This window comes from Strongylocentrotus purpuratus, unplaced genomic scaffold (genome assembly GCF_000002235.5).
Source record: "Strongylocentrotus purpuratus isolate Spur 01 unplaced genomic scaffold, Spur_5.0 spur5_scaffold_20, whole genome shotgun sequence".
Taxonomy (NCBI): Eukaryota; Metazoa; Echinodermata; class Echinoidea; order Camarodonta; family Strongylocentrotidae; genus Strongylocentrotus; species Strongylocentrotus purpuratus.
The window spans coordinates 44910593-44930809 of record NW_022145606.1 but is presented as its reverse complement, the minus strand read 5'-3'; the positions used below and the strand labels follow the sequence as shown (position 1 = coordinate 44930809).

At 35.8% G+C, this 20217-nt stretch overlaps 1 long non-coding RNA gene across 1 annotated transcript; it reads left to right on the top strand.

Annotated features, from left to right (window-relative positions):
• Nucleotides 1–15999: 15999 nt before the first annotated feature.
• Nucleotides 16000–17805, top strand: LOC115927387. Its single transcript, XR_004065605.1, has 3 exons — nt 16000–16079; nt 17083–17120; nt 17730–17805. It is a non-coding gene; the product is annotated as an uncharacterized LOC115927387 (long non-coding RNA).
• The last annotated feature ends 2412 nt before the right edge of the window (nt 17806–20217 follow it).

The window sequence follows — 20217 nt, the reverse complement described above, 5'->3', positions numbered from 1 at the left end:
ACTGCTTATACAACATCTCCCATACTTTTAATGTACTTTTTATTTTCCTCCAGTACTGCATCACAAAATACTTCTATGATTCAATTGTATTGTTGTTACATTTGATAAAAACATTCATTTTTTGGTTTTAAAGCGAAACAATTTTTCATAGTTTTCGTAAAATAGTGTTAAAATATTAATTTTTGAATGAGCATTTTAACGGTATGTTTATTAGCGGTTCCATATGACATGCAGATTTGAAAGTGAATGAGACACATCCTAAAGTTCCGCTACAATTACATCACCTTGTATTCAAACAAATTAATGTAGTTTGCTTCCGAAAAAAATATGCGAAAATAATTCGCCATTTTGGTAACTATCAAAGCAAATTCAATTTAGTTTATAATTTCAGGATAATGCTATTATCGATTATAAACAGATCATTTACAATACCTATAAATACTTTGTACATAACGAAGCAGTCTTAGATTCCAAATGTTACTTATATAAGAATATAGTTAAAAACAAAAATAGTACTGTGGCGGTTAATTAAAAATAGACAAGTGAAGAAGAAAAAATGAAGCGACCGTAGGATATAAACCAATCTACGAATTCTTGGTGTTAACTCTTTGTTAAGTAATGACAGATGTATTCAAATTTGTCCAAACGTGAACACGGGGCCAAACCGTTACTAAGTGAGCACAGTTCAGAAAACTAAGAGGATAAGTTTGTTAGAAAGAAAAACAAATTAAACAAAGAGAAGACTGGGAATAAGTTTAAAAAGAATGAGGAAGAGATGCGCGAGAATGACAAAACAAAGAAAAGGACTAAAGATTTCGCGGGAAAAGAAGAGGGGAACGAAAGGGGAAGGAAGGAGTGCGAAAAAAAGAGAGGAAGAGAGAGAAAGAGAGAAAGAGAGAATGGGGGAGGAAAAGAAATAAAAAGAAAAAAAAGAGAACAGAAAAAAAGTAGATATACATTTAAATATATATAATCGATTTGAAGTGTGCTTTCTCGTTTTCATGAAGTGGGAATGAATCAATAATGAAGGATTTACTAGACCGGAAAGCAATTATGAGCGCGAAGCTTTCTAGAAGAGGCCAATCACCGACAAGTATTGCACTGAGCTCTGGTAATGCTGATACTGCAAAGATTCTGCTTGATAAGGTACATGTAGCTGCTACTCATTCAGCTTATTATATAGCTAATGCATTACCATCAGTTCCACCATCACCCATACTATACAGTGCGTCCCAGAAAAAACGAAACCGAGAAGTATCGATGTTCTATCATAACTTAATAACAACCATAATTAATGAATGATACATATTTGGAAAGCTTAGAGTCTCCTCTTTCATGTGATGAAACTCAGATGATGCATATTTCATGCATGAGTGATTAAAAGCAATTTGAAGAAAGGAAACCAAAAAGACATTTGGCGGGCGGTATCTGAATTTCAAGAAAAATTCACATTTCTAGAAAGTTGAGTTTCTGCCCTTTCATATGACAGCTCAATCAGGAAAAATGAGCGAGGAATAACAAAGTTCTGTTTGTTTAAAGTAGCCCTTACATTTTCATAATTTTAACAAACGAATTCGTTTTCACTGGGTGCCTGCCATAGCAAGCAGGTTTGACAAAAGACTTAACTCCGTTTCGTTGACAATCAGCCATGCATGGAGACTCTCGTCTACGGTTAATTGTCAACGAAACGGAGTTAAGTCTTTTGTTAATTTCGTTTATTGATACGGCAGGCAGACAGTGAAAACGAATTCGTTTAATAAAATTATGGAAATGCAAGCACTACTTTAAACAAGCAGAACTTTGTCATCCCTCACTCATTTTTCCTGATTGAGGTGTCATATGAAAGGGCAGAAACTCAACTTTCTAGGAATGTGAACTTTTCTTCGAAATTCAGATACCGCCCGCCAAATGTCTTTTTGGTTTCCTTTCTTCAAATTGCTTTTAATCACTTATGCGTGAAATATGCATCATCTGAGTAGCATCACATGAAAGAGGAGACTCTAAGCTTTCCAAATGTGTATCATTCATTAATTATAGTTGTGATTAAGTTATGATAGAACATCGATACTTCTCGGTTTCGTTTTTTCTGGGACGCACTGTATAACCCCCTCCCCCACTACCTCTACTTTTACAGCAATCACTCTCATATACAGCTGTACTATAAGGCCTGTTGATATTATATGTAAATAAGTATCTGCTCTCTTTTGATGGTTATAACAAGCCAATAGTAAATGTATATCACATTATCATATAATGATAATGATAGTAACGAATGTTCGACCACAATTCATTATCTATTAACCCTAATAAGGCCGGGGGCCATCACCCCGCCCCCCCCCCCCCCCCTCCACGATTTTTCTGATTGTTCGGGAACGCATATGGATGGCGCCCCGCCGCTCGCTGACTTTTTTCTTTCGAGTCTTGCGCAATTTTTAAAAGATTTTGTTTTTAACATCGGACCTACGGTTACAAGGTCACGTGACATTTTGTCTTTGCATGTCAGCCCGAAAATCACTCATTTTCGTGATTTGTGTACAACATACAGGAAAAGTCACTTTTCCTAACAAAAGATCAAACGTGGGTTATTGGGTCTTGTTTAACGTTTAGGTGGTTGTTTTGGGAGTCAAAATAGTTGAATTGTAGTTAGAAATGAAATAAAACATCAATCACAATAAAATACATAAGTTAAAATAACAATAAAATACATAAGAAATTATCAAAACAAGAGATAACATAAGAAATAAGCTGGCTCTTCCAAATGTTTTTGTTGTATTATTATTCAGAATAGTCTAATGAATATATGTAGTTAAAAAGAATGCCTAAATATAAATAATATATGATTTATGGGTAAACAAAATTATGACCTTATTTGGATAAATTACCATAAATATGCAAATGAGTAAATTTTTCATAAAAATTAAATTATCATAGTATTCTATACACTTCACTTGACATGCGTGCAAAATTTCGCGGAGATCGGCTGTTTCACGGCCGAGATGTTATGGGGGGGGGCATAATGCCCCCCCCCCCCGGTCGTACTAAGACCTCAAATAGCCCGGCCTTTTTAGGGTTAATTCTCATCATTTGTGTCTTCTACTCTATGTTATTCATAGCGTTATCATATTTATAAAGGATATGAAATCATATGTGTGTATGTATCCTCCGTCACAGAAATATACAAATAATAATTAAAGCAAATGAAACAAAAATCATTGAGAGTTCTTTTCTTCGCTGTGACCGGTTTCTATTTGATTTCTTCAATAGTCTATGAGAAGGAATACAATTGAAGCCGTTCATAGTGAAGAAGAGAACTCTCAAGAATTTGTATATCAATTGTTTTGATTATTATATGTATATTTATATATATATATATATATATACGGACCAAATAAATATTCATAAAGGGTACATCACCAGTACGTAACAATATTGGAATCCTTATTTTTGTTTTTCTTCTCTTTTTTTTTCTTCAAAGGATTTATCATCTATACACTACATCGACAGTGCTGGTCTAAAACCCATTCACCTTGCTACTGTAAGCGGGCTTACATCAGTCATTGAAAAGTTGGTTTCACTAGGTGCTGGTTTAAATCCTCAGTCACATGATGGTCAGACGCCTTTACATGATGCCATCAGACTATGCCACTGTAAGAAAAGACAGGTTGAAGTGACTACAGCTTTACAGCAGGTTACGTATTTCTTGTTTTTATAATTTCTCTTCTAGTGAAAACTGTTAATCTATCCATTCAGCTCACACACTGTCGTGAGTGCGCATGCGCGTGATTTATTTACCTTTTTACAAACCGAATTTCTGAATATGGGAAGGACAAGGTCCTTGATAATGAACTTTATAAATATTTGTTGATATGGAATTCATAAAATTCACACCCTCTCCTTTTTTGTTTATGTGTGTAAATATATACTTTTCATGATCTTTTCACCAACTGGTGCAAGGAAACTTTGATGAATGTTTGTGTTTTGCGTGATAGTAAATGCGTGGGAGGGGCCATCAAACGAATGTGGGGGGTGTGCTCATTCGCATTTAGTATGTATGTGTTGAATCATTATTAATACTATTAGTAGTAGCAGTAGTATTATTAGGCCTATCGTTATCAATATTATTACCATTATCACAAGCTACCATTATTATCATCATCATGATTTCATATTAGAACTCGATAGTACCTTTTGAAAAGACTGCTGCAAGTATAAATATAATGATCTTAATCCCTGTTGTCGTAACATTCGGAAAAACTGGTAGAAGTGTAGAAAAGCATTTAATCTAGACAGTCTATTTGTGTTTGTTTGTTTATACTCATAATAATCATATTGTTTGACTGCTTTCATTTAATAAATAGATACAACAAGTGAGTGATGATGACATATCCCCCGCGGAGGCTCTGGTACAATTCCTTATCAATCAAGGATCCAAGATCGACATCGAGGATAACAACGGTTTTACCCCGGTACAGTATGCCAGAGATGAGCGCATTAGACAAATGGTATTCAGGAGGTGAGAAAAGTATAACAATTAGTGAACCAGGCTCTGTAAAATATAATTCAAGATTTAGCTCTTAAACAATGAATGAATATTATATAAATGAAATTATCTGTGTAATTAATGTACATATATTTTATAAAATTATTGTATGTCTCCTCTGAAAGATTCGACTTTAATTTCTCATCAGATGTGTCGACTTCCTATTTTATTTTGCTGTAAACATCAGTCCTTAAAAGATTATAACTATGCATCATGACATTTAGTTACCAATATTCCAAACAAGGTTGTTACATGACTCTAATATGACACAAAATATACTAAGCGGCGTAAGATATGGATGTATAATAATTTATACGTCAGAATTATAAATAGACTAATACAACGTATATTTTGTTATTTTGGCAGCTTATCTAAAGATGATGTTCATATATTCCGCGGTACGTATTTCATCTGATTTTAACTGGCTTTACTTCTCACAAAGGTTTTTAAATGCTCAGCCCCACCCCCACCCCTCCCATCCCACCATCTCCCCGTTTATGCTAACCGCAAACCAACACAGGTTTAAATATAGCAAATAGTCAGGTTTGTTGTGCTCTATTAAACTTGTTTTAACCTAAATACATATTCTACAATAGAATATCCCCTTTTGTGCATGACATAGGGTAAATAGGGCGGTGTTTTTCTGCCATCAAAATAGATTTGACGATTCGTTTACTTATCATCAGTATAACGTTGATAAGACGATGTCCGTTTCAGGCTATCCATGTGTGTGATATGGAATGACTAATCATCAAGCTATCATCACATGACCAAATTCACTGTTTCTCATTACCTTGTTCCCTTTTCCGTAAAAATAGATCTGCCGATTGCAAGATCTACTGAAAGTCATCTCAGTATTGGCTGTGAAGGCGGGATTCTACATTTGGATAGTTGTGACGTCACAATGTCGATTCCACCAAGGGCGGTGCAGGCTGGCTCTTGCCATGATATATCAATAGCTCTAGTTACTGATGATCCTCCACCTATCCGAGAGAGGGAGTTTCTTACAGGCCAAGGCATTGGCATCACATTCCCTGCACAGTGGCGCTATTCTCAGAACCAGCCTATAACGTTAAGTCTCCCTCATGCCGCAACATTGCTGACGTCAAACGATGTTCATGCTGAAATTATCTGGAAACAAACTGAATCAACATCAGGTTAGTTGTAAATAGGAGGATGCAAAGGAGTTGTAAACCGAAATACTACTTTTCAAGATTTGCCAGGTTAAATACAAGTAACTCCCACAATTAGCACAGTGAAACACTTAATTGATAAATATATTTTCATTAAAATTAGAGATGTCATAATTCTTTAATTTTATCATTGGCCTACTCAGCGTGACCGTTTTAAACTAAACATTAGCAACGAACTGAAGAATTTTCAAAGTCATTACATCATTAATGGTCTTAAAAACGAAAGCAAACACTATTACCAAATTCAAAATTGATCCCCCCCCCCTTTCAATATGCAATTATTTACAGTTAACCGTGATAGTGATACGCAATGCACCATTAAAGACAGGGAAATAAACCTCGTCATAGATGGCACATCTGTAATTAAGGACAAAGTACAGCTATGGATACCGATAAAGCGACATTATCATGCTCTTGGTAAACGAATGGTATGCACCCCCTTCCTTCCAATTGAGATGGCACAGAGGGAAGACATTACACTCCGGGTCTACATCCATGAAGACATAGCTTACATTGTTCAGGTAAAAACGGTCTCAACGACTTTTAAAAACTCGATCAACACAAGGGAAATTTCAATACCTACTGTATATTTCTTGAGTTCTTGTTCGGAAAACGTTATACGTCACACATTATGCTATTCTCATATTAAAATGAGTGTCGCACAAGGCTATTACAATTGCGTTAGACTCATTTTCGGTGTATGCATATATGAAGAGTTTGATTCCAAATGGAATTTTATCAAAATTGAGTTTTTGTTTTAAAATAATGATTACCTACATGGGGACAAAATGAACTATATCACATTCTAAAATTTCGCCAGGAAGTTTGAAAAAAATTAGGTACAATATCGTGTTTCGTTCCAAAAGGAACTAAATCCAAATCGGTTTTATTCCAAAAGAAGCTAAATCCACTTTGGGTACTTCTAAGTGAATTGCCTGATTTTTATTTCTCCACTTTCTTTTTAGCCATGTACCTTTACGTTGTTATATATGTTAAAGGTGTCGCCCTGGACCAATAATAAATGACAAGAAAACAAATTTACCAATTATTTCAGATTTTTACTAATTTGTTTTGATTTTGTGGATTTAGCTCCTTTTAGAAAGAAACATGGATTTAGCTCCTTTTAGAATGAAACGGATTTAGCTCCATTTGGAATGAAACTGTGATATTGTACCTAAATGTGTTCATACTTCCTGGCGATATTCAAAATGAAAGGTTGGTTACCATTTTTGAATAAATTTCAGTGACTTTATTGAGAAAATATTCTAAAAACTTCACCAGGAAGTATGAATATTTTTACGTTTAATATCATGTTTCATTCCAAAAGGAGCTAAATCCACGAAGAAGAAAAAAAGTCGAAAATTTAGTAAAAATCTGAAGAAAAAAAAAATTCTTATCATATATTATTGGTCCAGAGTGACACCTTTAACAACATGAAGGTACATGGCTAAAGGGAAAGTGGAGAAATAAAAAAGGCGATTTACTCAGAAGTACCAAAAGTGGATTTAGCTCCTTTTTGAATGAAACTCTTCATATATGTATATATCAGTAAAGTTCTGAGAAACAAACTATCACAATCACTTCATGAAGAGAAGGAAGAAAATTTAATCAAACTTCATTGGCAACAATAGAAAAGTTAATATGATCAGTGTAAACGTATACTTTCAATCATTATATTTATACATTCGATCGTTACTGTTTATATATGAATTTTTTATACAGAAAATTCAGGAACAAGAGAACAATCTGCTATACCGTAGGGTACATCCTGGAAGAAAGTTTGCACTTGAAGCTGAGACAAGTGAGCTAGAGCTTGAATGTAATGGGGAAAAGAAGGTAAATACATTCTACAATGGTTGCTATGTTTCAATATCCATGATATCTGTAACTTCTCCATTTCTCCATTTATTCTAAAAATAAACTTGATGTTTATAGTCGAAAGATGCCAAGCGATTTCCTTAGGCAAACTGTAAGCTGCCTGATAATGCCAAGTTAACTTCAAGTAAACTTTAAATAGGATATGCCAATATGTTTGCGTGTGTATATTGCTTTGCCCGTGTGTGTATTATATATAAATATATATATATATATAGGAATGTGTGTCACAAACAGAAGTTGATATAATTCATGTATCTACACTGTCGCTCATATAGTTAAAATATTTTTGTTTTACCCCAATTTATGGAATTACTTTAAAAATGATTTTAAAATAATAGATCTAGATAATAGTATACATTCTCAGATGTTATTGAATAATAATTTGACAATGTGTGTTTTGTGTGACTGCTAAAGCATGTGTATGCTACTATGCTTATCAACTAGGGGACCTACGCCCTTAAGTCATAAATGACAGTAATGAGGATTAATGCCCCACAAAAGGGCACTAATATAGCACTTCGACACGGTTTTGATCCTGGGGCCTCACAGTTACGAGGCCATTGCTTTGTCACTGAACCATGACTGTAGGCAGCGGGGCTAGGTTAGGGGGAAGTTTCCATTTTTTTAATGCAATAAGCCTTGAGCTATAATGCATTGCCGCCCAGAGGATTTGTTTATGTTGGGGACCGGGGTAAAATGCAATAAATTATTGAACATTTATTGCATTTTCTGTGTTTTTATTTATTTATGGAAACTGCCCCCTACCCTAGCCCCCGCTGCCTACAGTCATGGTTCAGTGACAAAGCAATGGCCTCGTAACTGTGAGGCCCCAGGATCAAAACCGTGTCGATGTGCTATATTAGTGCCCTTTTGTGGGGCATTAATCCTCATAACTGTCATTTATGACTTAAAGGCGTAGGTCCCCTAGTTGATAAGCATAGTAGCATACACATGCTTTAGCAGTCACGCAAAACACACATTGGCAAATTATTATTCAATAAAATCTGAGAATGTATACTATTATCTAGATCTATTAGGAATAAATTATTTTTAAAATAATTCATTAAATTGGGGTAAAACAAAAATATTTTAACTATATGAGCGACAGTGTATTTTGCTACTGGCTTTGTTTTGTTAAAAGTATAGAGTAAGAGTCAAGGTTACGTTTTTGGTTTAAGTGAGGTATACGGTAATGGAGGAGGTAGTGTTTGGGTTAGTGTTGGGCCCAGGGTTGAATTCGATAGTGTTAGAAATTGCGGAGCAATTGTCGCATGAATAAGTGTAGTCCACTGCATGGACTGTTATCGTGTCACGTGCCCAATCAGCTGAGAAATTTGAAGAATAAAAACGGATTTGTTCTGGACTAAAACAAGTGTCGTTAATACTTTCACAGCGTTTTTAACATTCTCTACAATGCTGTTAGGAGAAATTAACACTAAATATTGTAAAATCATATTTTGTAACAGATGATCTCCGCGATTGAACTGTTCAACCGGCAGAAGACACTAGTTTCGATACCCATCGCGACGGAAACCAATGCCATAATGCAGATGATTAATATCTCGATTTCAGCAACAAGTACTAACCAACCGAAAACCAGCATGGCATTCATGGCTTTACGGACTGGTTTGTTGATTGATTTTCTTCTTCTTCTTCTTCTTCTCCCTCTTGTACTCTTTTAAATAGACATTATGAAGAACATAATTCATTGCTTTAAAATTGTTCAAGTCTTTCATGGCATCCAGTATCACTACATATATATGTAATTATGTTTATATTGTAAGATAATTCAAAGTCGTGACTTTAAGTTATATTATATCCATGCTTTTTTATAGTTTGTTTAAGAACTATGAATGAAGTAGGTTGGTATATGTTACGCCAAAAATGCCCGGATGTAGCCTCTTGGAAGTAATTACGAGCCCCTTCCGGGACTAACATATTTTCGGCGTACGGCGGCGCACGCGCGGTACACGTTTTATACATATGTGAAATTTACGTACGTATACGTGTCTGAAAGCCATGTCTAGGTTCTTCAATTTTAGTGACGGCAGCAACGACAACAAGAGAAAGATACTCCAAATCATATCGACGTCCATATTCAAACAATTGAAGGCACTGCTCGTAACTTCGAAGAAATGATGGGCCTAAGTTTAGAATATCGATATTACATCCCATCTAAACGTAGTATCACCTTTGTTACTTATTAACAAGTTCCTGACGACGATTTGATTTCATAATGTTTGAATACATGTTATGTTTTACTCGACTAGACTTCCTGATCCATCGAGATATCTATGGTTTTATAACAACTCTCTCCTTTCCTATATACTTAGTAACTAATGGTGCATGTTCATTACAAAGGTTAATAGAGAAAGAACAAAGAAACATAAGATAAGCTGTGTTAAATTCTTTTGAATTATATAGCGTTTTCCAGTTATAGGCAACAAGCTGTACTCTAAATATATTTATATCATATTCCTTGTAACATCTATATCGATTTTCTTTTTAAAACTAGACTAAACTTTTGCTATCTTCTTGAAGATTGCAAAAAATGTTGAATGATCAGACACATCAGATTGCGGAATGAATTTCAGATATATTGATATTTGAATAAATATGATCTAATAATATAGCGGATTTTTTTCTTCACATTCTTGTTGGTGATTTAATAAATTGATCCAAGGCTATGCATTGTAATGATGTCACAAACTTCTGTACTGGGTCTTCTTCACTCAAAGAATTAATTTAAATTTAAGTCACCCAAAAGTACACGTTTATGTTCATATTGGAATTCCTTTAAATTTGTATTATTTTGTTTATAGATTATCCCAACTATTACTTTTATATTACCTGTAATATTAATTTGCAACCATAGGGATTCGTGATAGTCGATACGCATGTACTTTAAAGATGTATTCATTTATGTTCCAACTCCTCCTCCCTTTGAAGCACCTGGGCGGCTATTGACTTCAAATGAATATCATTCCAAACTAAATATTGATGTTTTGGATCCATTCTATACCTCAACCATACCAGACAAATTATGAACATAATGTGAGTTTAAAGAGTTTGATTTATCAAATTCAAGAACAGTTTTAAATGAATATGGTCAGATTATGAGAGTAATGTGTATTGTTCATTTTAGGGATGCTTAAATGTGTGTAAACATGGGGTGGTGAAAATATGCCTCATTCTATGAAATGCAGTTTAGTCCTTGTAACTGATACAGTCAAAGCTAACTTCAAAGAGGTCATCTGGTGGAGCAAAGATGACGTATTCATCATCTATGTCTTACACATAACATGTCCGTTCTTCGTCGAAACACCGACAAATCTTGACAGAGCAAATTTGTATATGCTTTAAGCCGGCTGATATTGAAGTCCCCCATTATAAAGCACTGGAATTAGGTATTTCATTGAACAGACTACATCAATTATTATCAGATCAATTTATCTTATATCGATAAACCATATAATGAATTATGAATATAATATAAATAATTAATGGGTTTAGCCTCATGGAATATCTTGAAATAGAAGGAATACAGTGTAGTTTCAATTGTATATTTAAAAAGGTTTTTTCATAAAGGAGTGACCATTCTTTAACAGTAACATCAGTATCAAAACAATATTATTCAATTTTCTGCATCTCTCGTCAGGTATGATTGGTTCTAGAAAACATTGTTTATACAAACATTACAGAGATTTGTTGTGTTTGATGTGTTTGCTGTGTTTTCAAGTCAGGATCTTTGAGGTCATGTGCCCCCTTCACATCATTACCCATAATGACGTCACACAGACAGTTTGGCATACACAAGGCGTCGTTTTCTCCAGTGAAATAGGGACTATCAACTATTACTTTCGCCCTGGGAAAATGCCTTAGAGTACCGTCGATTAGTCTAACTAACTGGACTACTCCCGTGAACTGATCGTCCATCATCAAACTCGTTCTCACCACACTTGTAATGCACCCAGAGTCTTTAAATACGGACACAGGCGTATTCAGAGGAAACAATCTACCCGACACCACTGACATATCATCCAACATCGCTCCACCTTCACCATTATGCCATACCAAGTGTTTCCACATGCAAATCACTCTCTGACTCAACCAATGGTGCACCAACCAGTGCACAACCCACATAATTCTCGACTTGCCTTGCCCTACACACAGAGAAAAAGAGGTTTGAATTTACTCCCTATAGGGAGTAAATACTTGTCGCATAAGTGACACCCCTCAGGGAGTAAATTTACTCCGCAATGTAGGGAGTGAAATTATACCCCACAAGAAGGTGTAAATTTGCACCCCAAGGTTATGATTTTACTCCCTTTAAGGAGTGAAATTTGCACCCAGTGGTGCTTAACTAACACCTTTTGGTTCATTTTCATGAAAAATGGGTTCAAATTTACACCCGTTGGGGGTTGAATTTTATACCCTATGTGATCGATTCCACACCCTGTAAGGAATAAATCTACACCCTTGAGCCATAATGCATGGGCACAAAGAGGATTTGTTTTATGTTGGAACCGGGGTAAAATGTAATGAATTATTGATAATTTATTGCATTTTTTATTTTTTTTTATTTGTGGGAACTTCCACCTACCCTAGCCCCGCTGCGTACAGTCGTGGTTCAGTGGCAAAGCAATGGACTCGTAACTGTGAGGCCCCAGGATCAAAACCGTGTCGATGTGCTATATTAGTGCCCTTTTGTGACATTTATGACTTAAGGGCGTAGGTTCCCTATATAGTTGATAAGCACAGTAGCATACACATGCTTTAGCAGTCACGCAAAACAAACACTGGCAAATTATCATTCAATAACCTCTGAGAATATATACTATTATCTAGATCTATTAGGAATAAATCATTGTCAAAATAATTCCATAAATTGGGGTTTTAAAAAAATCCAACTTTATGAGCGACCGGGTATATAGCTCGTGCATAACGTCTACGCTCTAGCACTAAGTTGAATGGTTCTGCTGATTTTCAACAACCTCCCTTTATCCACTTGCCTTGCCCGGGTCATTAACATCCAACCATTCAAGGTATGCAAGATATTTATATTTATATATCAACAGGTTAACAATTATCAAAAAGAAACATTCAATGGGCAACCCGACACGTGCAATAGCATAAACCAGATTGCAAATTTATGCAAAAATGCCTCATAAGCTTGACTACCTCTACATGACCTTTGAGTAGTACATTTCCTGCCAGTTCTTATACAAAAGAATTCATTTCTCGTCTGTAAAAAATCCTTTCATGACATCTACTCTCATAACCTGCACCTAAATTCATAAAATAAATTGAATTACGTTTAAATTCTAAGCAAATTCGGACAAATTCATACTAAAGTATCCAAAAGACATTTTGCTTTACGAAAAAAAAAAGGAATTATTAAGAACTTGGACTAATTTGAATCTACGAGATGCTAAATGGGTTGCACCGAAATGAATTTGAATTTACGAACCAGAGTAAAAAGTGTCCCGTAATCACGCCAGGCAAAATTGGATCAACGCTCGAACAAAAGTGACAAAAATCATGAAATTGAATGAGAAACATGTTCATCTAATTAAAGTGCGATTTTATATGCACAGATGACGATGTTGAACCATCGAATTGAATTACAGGGCTAAATCATGCTAAAATGATTGCACGCAAACTGGACTGGGTTGGCAAAGTTGCGAAATTGACCGGAAAATCTATTTTTTCCTCCACGGATTCTCTACAGATATTCACTCTAACCTAGATGAGATGGTCCCTAGATCTGATATCAAACTCAGGTAAAATACTCAGGAAAAAACATTTTGCATAGACATTTTTTGTTGTAAGTTCATCCTACTTTGTTTTTTATTATCATATAGCACTGCTGTTTTCCTTTGCGTAACCCTTTAAAACAATCTTTTTGTTTTCGTTTATTTAGTGGAATATATGTTTACAGAAGGCAAAATTATCATTTCGACCATGTTAGCATTAACCCTATATTGACGATATAAAATAAATCATGAATTACAATGTAATATAGAAAGAACTTATAGAGAATAATCCAAAAGAAATAATTTTGAAGCATAAAGTAAACGTAGTACTCAAGTCATACACTGAGAACTATTTCGTTTGAGAAAAGAAAATCTTCGGGTGGTATACGATGAAGGCAGTATCTAATATTTGGGAACTGGCTTGGATATTGTGTCATTAAATTATCTAGCTTTTTTATTCAGTGAAATAACGGCATTATTTTTTGTTATACTTTCGCTCTGCATTACTGTTTATATATAGCATCGGAGATATTCGGAGTGTGGGATTCATCACAAAAGAGATGAACACTGATCAGTACTACAACCTTGGTCTTGCATTGGGTATGTCCTACCATGTACTTGACAGCATCCAGTTCAGAAGCAGACAACATAAGGAGCCTGGCCGAATTACTGAAGAGGATGGGGTTACCCCTAATCAAAAAGCTGCTATTGTCATGGTCCGCTATTGGAAAGGCTTGCATTATTCCGTCTCCCTTGCCGACGGATATCTGAGGGAAGTGTGGAAGTCCGTGAACAACTCGGGTGATTCAGATCATTTTCAGGAGCAAGAACCTAGAGCAGGTGATCATTTTGACCAATTTAGAAGTGCATTTTGAAATAAAGAGCTAAACCAAAGATGGAAAATTATTTGCAATCTAATTCTTTTAAGCCCCTTCTTCTTCTTCATTCTTATTTTGTTTCGCTACACCGAGATTTGCTTTCGTTGTTTGTTATTTGTATTTGGTACTATTTTCCCTTTTCACCTTTGACTAAATATTAATAAGGCCTAATAATACTACTCTTTAGAGAAGCCTAATTGTGGACAATTCTTTATTCATATATCAGCTCCTCACTGTACAAGCTTATCCTTACCCCCCCCCCCCCACGAAAAACTTTATTTATTACCGTATTTCATACTTGAGTTAAAGCTTATCTGCCATAGTTTATAGGAGGGATTAGACTGCCATGCAAGGTCACTGGACAAGTGGTTATCTCATCAACTCGGCTCTCAGTTAACATAAGAAAAAGAGGATCATGGGTGAGCAATGGTCACCGATTAGGCATTGTTTGTTATATAGAGGGCGCAAGTAGCTGCAAGTAGTGCAGTGGGCCTTTAAGCTATCTTGCGGTTTTTTTTTTGTTATCGCTTGTATAAATTGTTTGTAATATAAATGTGGAACAAATACACTTCAAACATAAAATCTCAAACTTCAAACCAGTCAGATATGCAGGGTAAAGCTAGTAAACCAAAAAAAAAATCATTTTAGATAGTCTACAGACTAACGGAGAAATGTTTAAAGTGTATCAAAGCTTATCTGTACTAGTTTATAGGAGGGATTAGAACACACTGCAAGGTCACTACACAGGTGGTTATCTCATCAACTCAGCTCTCAAATAACATAAGAAAAAGAGGATCATGGGGGTCCGCGATTAGGCATTGTTTTCTAGGGAGCAAGTAGCTATCGGGTAGCTATACAAGTAGGCTTTAAGTGACTCGCGCTGATTAAAATGGTAAATTTCACCAGTTAAAACGCCTTCTCATTTTCCCTCTCTTAAAAAAATATATATATAAAACTAATGTGGAAGGCCTCGTAGACATGGTACAGGAGTTACCACAGGAAGGATCGATGACCGCGATGCAAGTGCAGGATTCGGAGAATATGGTGAGTTCATTTGTTTTTCCTGGGTATCTCGGTACTAAAATCGATATGCCTCTATCTACACATATTTACTCAGCTATTATGATATCACATATAGTTATTTGAATGAAAGGTTTTGAGTTAACCAGAAAACTCGTCATATATTGTGCTTTCAGTAAAAGTACTCTGATGCTGTAATATTTTAATATGTCACGGCTTGTGAAAAGTTCCCGGATGACCGTCCAGTAAAAGGTCAATATATCCTGCTTTGGGATGTGCAAATGCGTAAAAACGTGAATACGCGTTAAAACGTGGTCAGTTTCCATGTGCAGAAGTTCAACTTTTGCCGACACCAGCCTTCGCCGGAAACTAGTTTTGCACAGAACAAACCCATGGTCCCACCAAAAAATACCCCTAGCTAGAGAGCCTTCGGCTGATAGGAAAGGTAAGATAATGACTTTCCCATGCGGAGGGGGTGGGGGATACAAAGCATTTTGGTCATAAAACTGGATGCTAATCCTGGTAATTGACAACACCTGTTATTGAGTTAACACCCAAAGGGTGTCGAATTCCCTATGAGAGCCCTATAGAGGGCGCAAGTAGCTTCCAGTAGTGCAGTGGGCCTTTAAGAAGGAAAAAAAATATATTGTTGAAAAATAGTTTTTCCGAGAAATGTATTGTATTTTTGACCATTAATCATTAAATCTGACGATCCTATTTGTGTAAAGGTCCCAGGAAGAAGAGCGCAATTGGAAAAAATAGGTCCAAGGAAGCGACCCAGGACACCTAGCTTTGGGGATAACACGTCATGCAGGTATGACATACTTTGGTGAATGCAGCTGTACATTTATCTAAATCTGGTCAAAATGGAAAGTTGATCACATATTATGGTGAAAAATAATTTTCAATTGATATAAAACGGCATTTGAGAATTATGACTATTTGAAAATGTTGGTGCAAATCAAAATACGTCAATTATGAACGTAAAAAGGGCATGCCCTTTTATTACCATAATTTGCCGTGGAACTTCGTCCTTTCGATTTATAATTCGTAACATTCGATTAACTCTATGTTACAAATCCATTAAACCTTAAACAAAAATATCTGGATGTAGCATTCTTAAAGGTAAGACCGGTTTTAGAAACGCCTCCCTCTCAAAAAATGAAATGGAAGCTCTTATTACCAATCATGTGAAAGAATAGGTTTTGACTCATACGTGATGATACAAATTTTGCCGAGAAATCGCATACTTATTGATATATTTGGTAAATTATTACATCTATTTGAACCGGATGGTCGCACACGTGTCGCTTAGTCCCATGCATACACATCTTTATGTGTACAGTGCTTGTAACTTAACCAAAACTGGGCCTTATTTCTTATCATTTTGATAATTCCAGAACCTTGCAGTACACACCAATTCTAAATGATCAACCTTTTCTGATTGATTCCACAACGTTTCTTTCACAATGCAATCGCATGACCATAACTGGCAAACTGTGCTGCAAACCATTTTTATTAACTGGGCCTTATTTCTTATCATTTTGATAATTCCAGAACCTTGCAGTACACACCAATTCTAAATGATCAACCTTTTCTGATTGATTCCACAACGTTTCTTTCACAATGCAATCGCATGACCATAACTGGCAAACTGTGCTGCAAACCATTTTTATTATGACGAAAATTGGCAGTCACTGTGTAAAAATGCTTTGATAAGGTTTGTATCATAACGATAACAATTCATGTCAGGGGAATATCAAGTTTGATGCTATTCACGTTGTTAAATTATGTGTATTATATTTTTTCGGTTTCAGCACGGGGCTAGAGGAAAAGGATTCCTTTCCGGTACATGGTAAGCTGCCCTGACACATATCACCAAAAACATGTACTTGACACTAATAATGATACCATACAAGATATACCAATTGGTGTACAAGGCGGGTAGCCTAGGGATATAGGTCCCCCCCCCCCTCCAGTGGCGGATCCAGGGGGCTGGGGGCCCGGTCCCCCTCCCCTGGGAAAAAAGGTAAAACAGAATAGTGCTCACTGAGCGAATTATCGGCCGCCACAATTTTCAAGGGGCAACCATTACCTTCTCCCCCTCCCCTTGCGCCGGCTGGATCCGCCCCTGCCCCCCTCACAAGCAGCTCCCCATAATTGTAGAACCGCGACATTTTCAATGAATCTACCTAAAGGGACTATGCCTTTTCTTAGGAGCTATAACTTTTGTGTGAAAATCACAAGGGGGTATCCGTCTTTCTTGCTTAATTTATTTATTTCCCTTTTGAAGGATGGTACACCCTCATCAGCACGAGAGCTGTATTTTTATTCATAAGCAGTCAACTACAAGACTAAAGACTAAATGGCTTTATTCACTAACAATTAAACAGTTTTCATTTAAATGTAACAAGTGCGTAGTATATGAAGTAAGAAGATGTAATTATTTATTGATATTTTTCAGATGAAGCGGAGGGCCACTCTACATCATGGAAAAGAGAAATACGAACCTTATCAACTCTTAGGCACACAGTCCCAAAGTAAAATGATTATATTTTGTTTTCAAGCGATGTCTGTTATGAATTTTCCTGATACATATGAACTCGTTATGCTGATAATTGTCGTACAACATTGAAGATTTCACCTCATAAACGTCCCAATTTGACATGACGCTTTACTCGAAAAAGAAACCCTAGTAATATAGCATGTTTAGTTTTGGATATTAGTCATTTTCAATCTTTATAACAGCAATTATAATATTGTCATGTCATCCCCTTTCGGTAAATGGCTGATTAAGACTTGAAAAACCTTTTAAAAAATCTGGCAGTACAGTCCTGGTCGATAAGAAGTGAAGTGGAACTAACTTTTCCTCTTTTTATAATATTGTTGTGTACCGTACATGTATAATAATTTACCCTGTGAGTATACCTGATTATTTAATGTGCGAAATAATATCAAAAGACAGTTTTCAATGCAAAGCAATATAACTAGAACGATTCTCATTTCAGACGAACAGGGATCGCTGAGCTCCACGACTCTCAAGGTATGTAACTTCATATTTTAGCATGTAAATGGTTATACAAAGTAAATAGCGATACTTGAGATTTAATGTCCGTGAGCCGCGTGAACCTTGAAAAAAGAAAAAAGGAGTAGGTAATCGAGTCAACCTGCCTCACCATGGTTGGGAAACTGTTTCCGGAAAATAATTTATAAATATTTACTGAGTCAAGTAGCTAAACTTTTCTCCATGTACCCATGCCAACATTCTGTTGCGTGGACAAACCATTATATATGAGATAACAGGGGTCTTGTATGTGATCTTTTATTGTAATGTCTCAAACTTTACAGAAAAAAGTATCGACAAGGCAAAAAACCACCCAGAATCCGTTATTTCAAATTAAGAAAAGAAAACATGTAATAGCCATGTTATACTCAATCATTATAATCTATATATTTTATCAGTCATGAATTTTCAATATTATAGAATCAGGATACACCAAAGAAGCAATCACTTCCTGGGTTGAAACAGGGCGTGTAGGGGAAAAAAAAATGTTTGCTGATCTTGGCCCTGATGGCCACCATTCAGATGCTAGGAGTTCAGAAGAGCGATTGCAACCACTTCGCACTATCTCAGCAGGTAAAGTGGTTCCTATTTACTGAAGTTTCTATATTGATTATCTACGACGAGGAACTAGAGCTTCAGATCAAATTGATATTTCAATCGCACATATTGTTAACCTGCAATTTCTGAGAATATGAATTTAAGCATTAATCTGCATTGAAAATTACATCAAATATACTTCTTGAATAGAAGTCTTAATAGTCATTAGACGCAATGGAAGTTTTACAAAATTTAAATTAAATCAATCGGATAGCAGACGAAATCATGATCGGAATAATCGATAATTTTACTAAATAATGTTAACCTACAGATGTAATGCAGAAAGCGAAATTTGACAATGGTGATATTAGACAAATCGGGATAAACCAGAATGATGAAAGATAAACTTATATTATAATGAAATTAAGTAGGGTAGGCATATTTCGTTTAAAAACTGGTACCGTCTGACCGTATCTCACTTAGAAATTCGCAGAAAAAGAAATTCACTTTCTTTTATAGGCCCCCTTCCTTCAATCATGGGGAAAGGCTAGGGACCTGCAGAGCCTTTTTTGTTTGTTTTTAAATTTTCCGGTATTCTGGCAGCAAGGTGACCGGATATCCTAATGTTCAGGATGAGATGCGCCCCAATATCCTAAGACTCACGCGTAAGAGAAACAAATTAATTATGCCAGGGAACAAGTAAAATAAAAGCATGCTTGATTTCTGGCCCAATGAGTAGATAGTTGAGAAAAAGCCATTCATCTCTCCACACCTACAAGCTGACAATGGACTCGATGCTTATGTCAAAGCTAGGACTTCGTAGTGAGTTTTATCAAGATCTGTATTACGTTATCTTTAATGGCAATAACCTGATAACAATTGTCCATAAGGGTTCAAGTTCATTCAACATGGGCGACGTTTCTTTTTACGAATATGTGGGGGTCCTTCCGGATGACCTCGGAATTCCTATTTGACCCTTGTAGTTATTGAGGCTCGTTCCTTCCTGCAAATGTTTTCTTAAGAGCGAGGAGCAAGCCCATTTCGTTATCAAGAACACCCTTTATTATGTGTTCAGCTGCATTGTCGGGCAAGCTTATTATGGTTTGCTTAATGTTCATTTTGTGTTCATACCCAAACCATTTGTAATGTTCCTCTCCACTCCACATGTTTGTATAAATTCACCCAAACATAGAGTCCATCGTCCGCTGCAACGTCAGGAAACTTGAATTGCTTCTTATTTTGGGCAGAAATCAAGAATGTTTTAATTTTACTTTTTCTAAGATATACATTATCAACTTTTTACGCACGAGGAGTCATATAAAAGACAGCATTATGAATTTCTATGGGATGT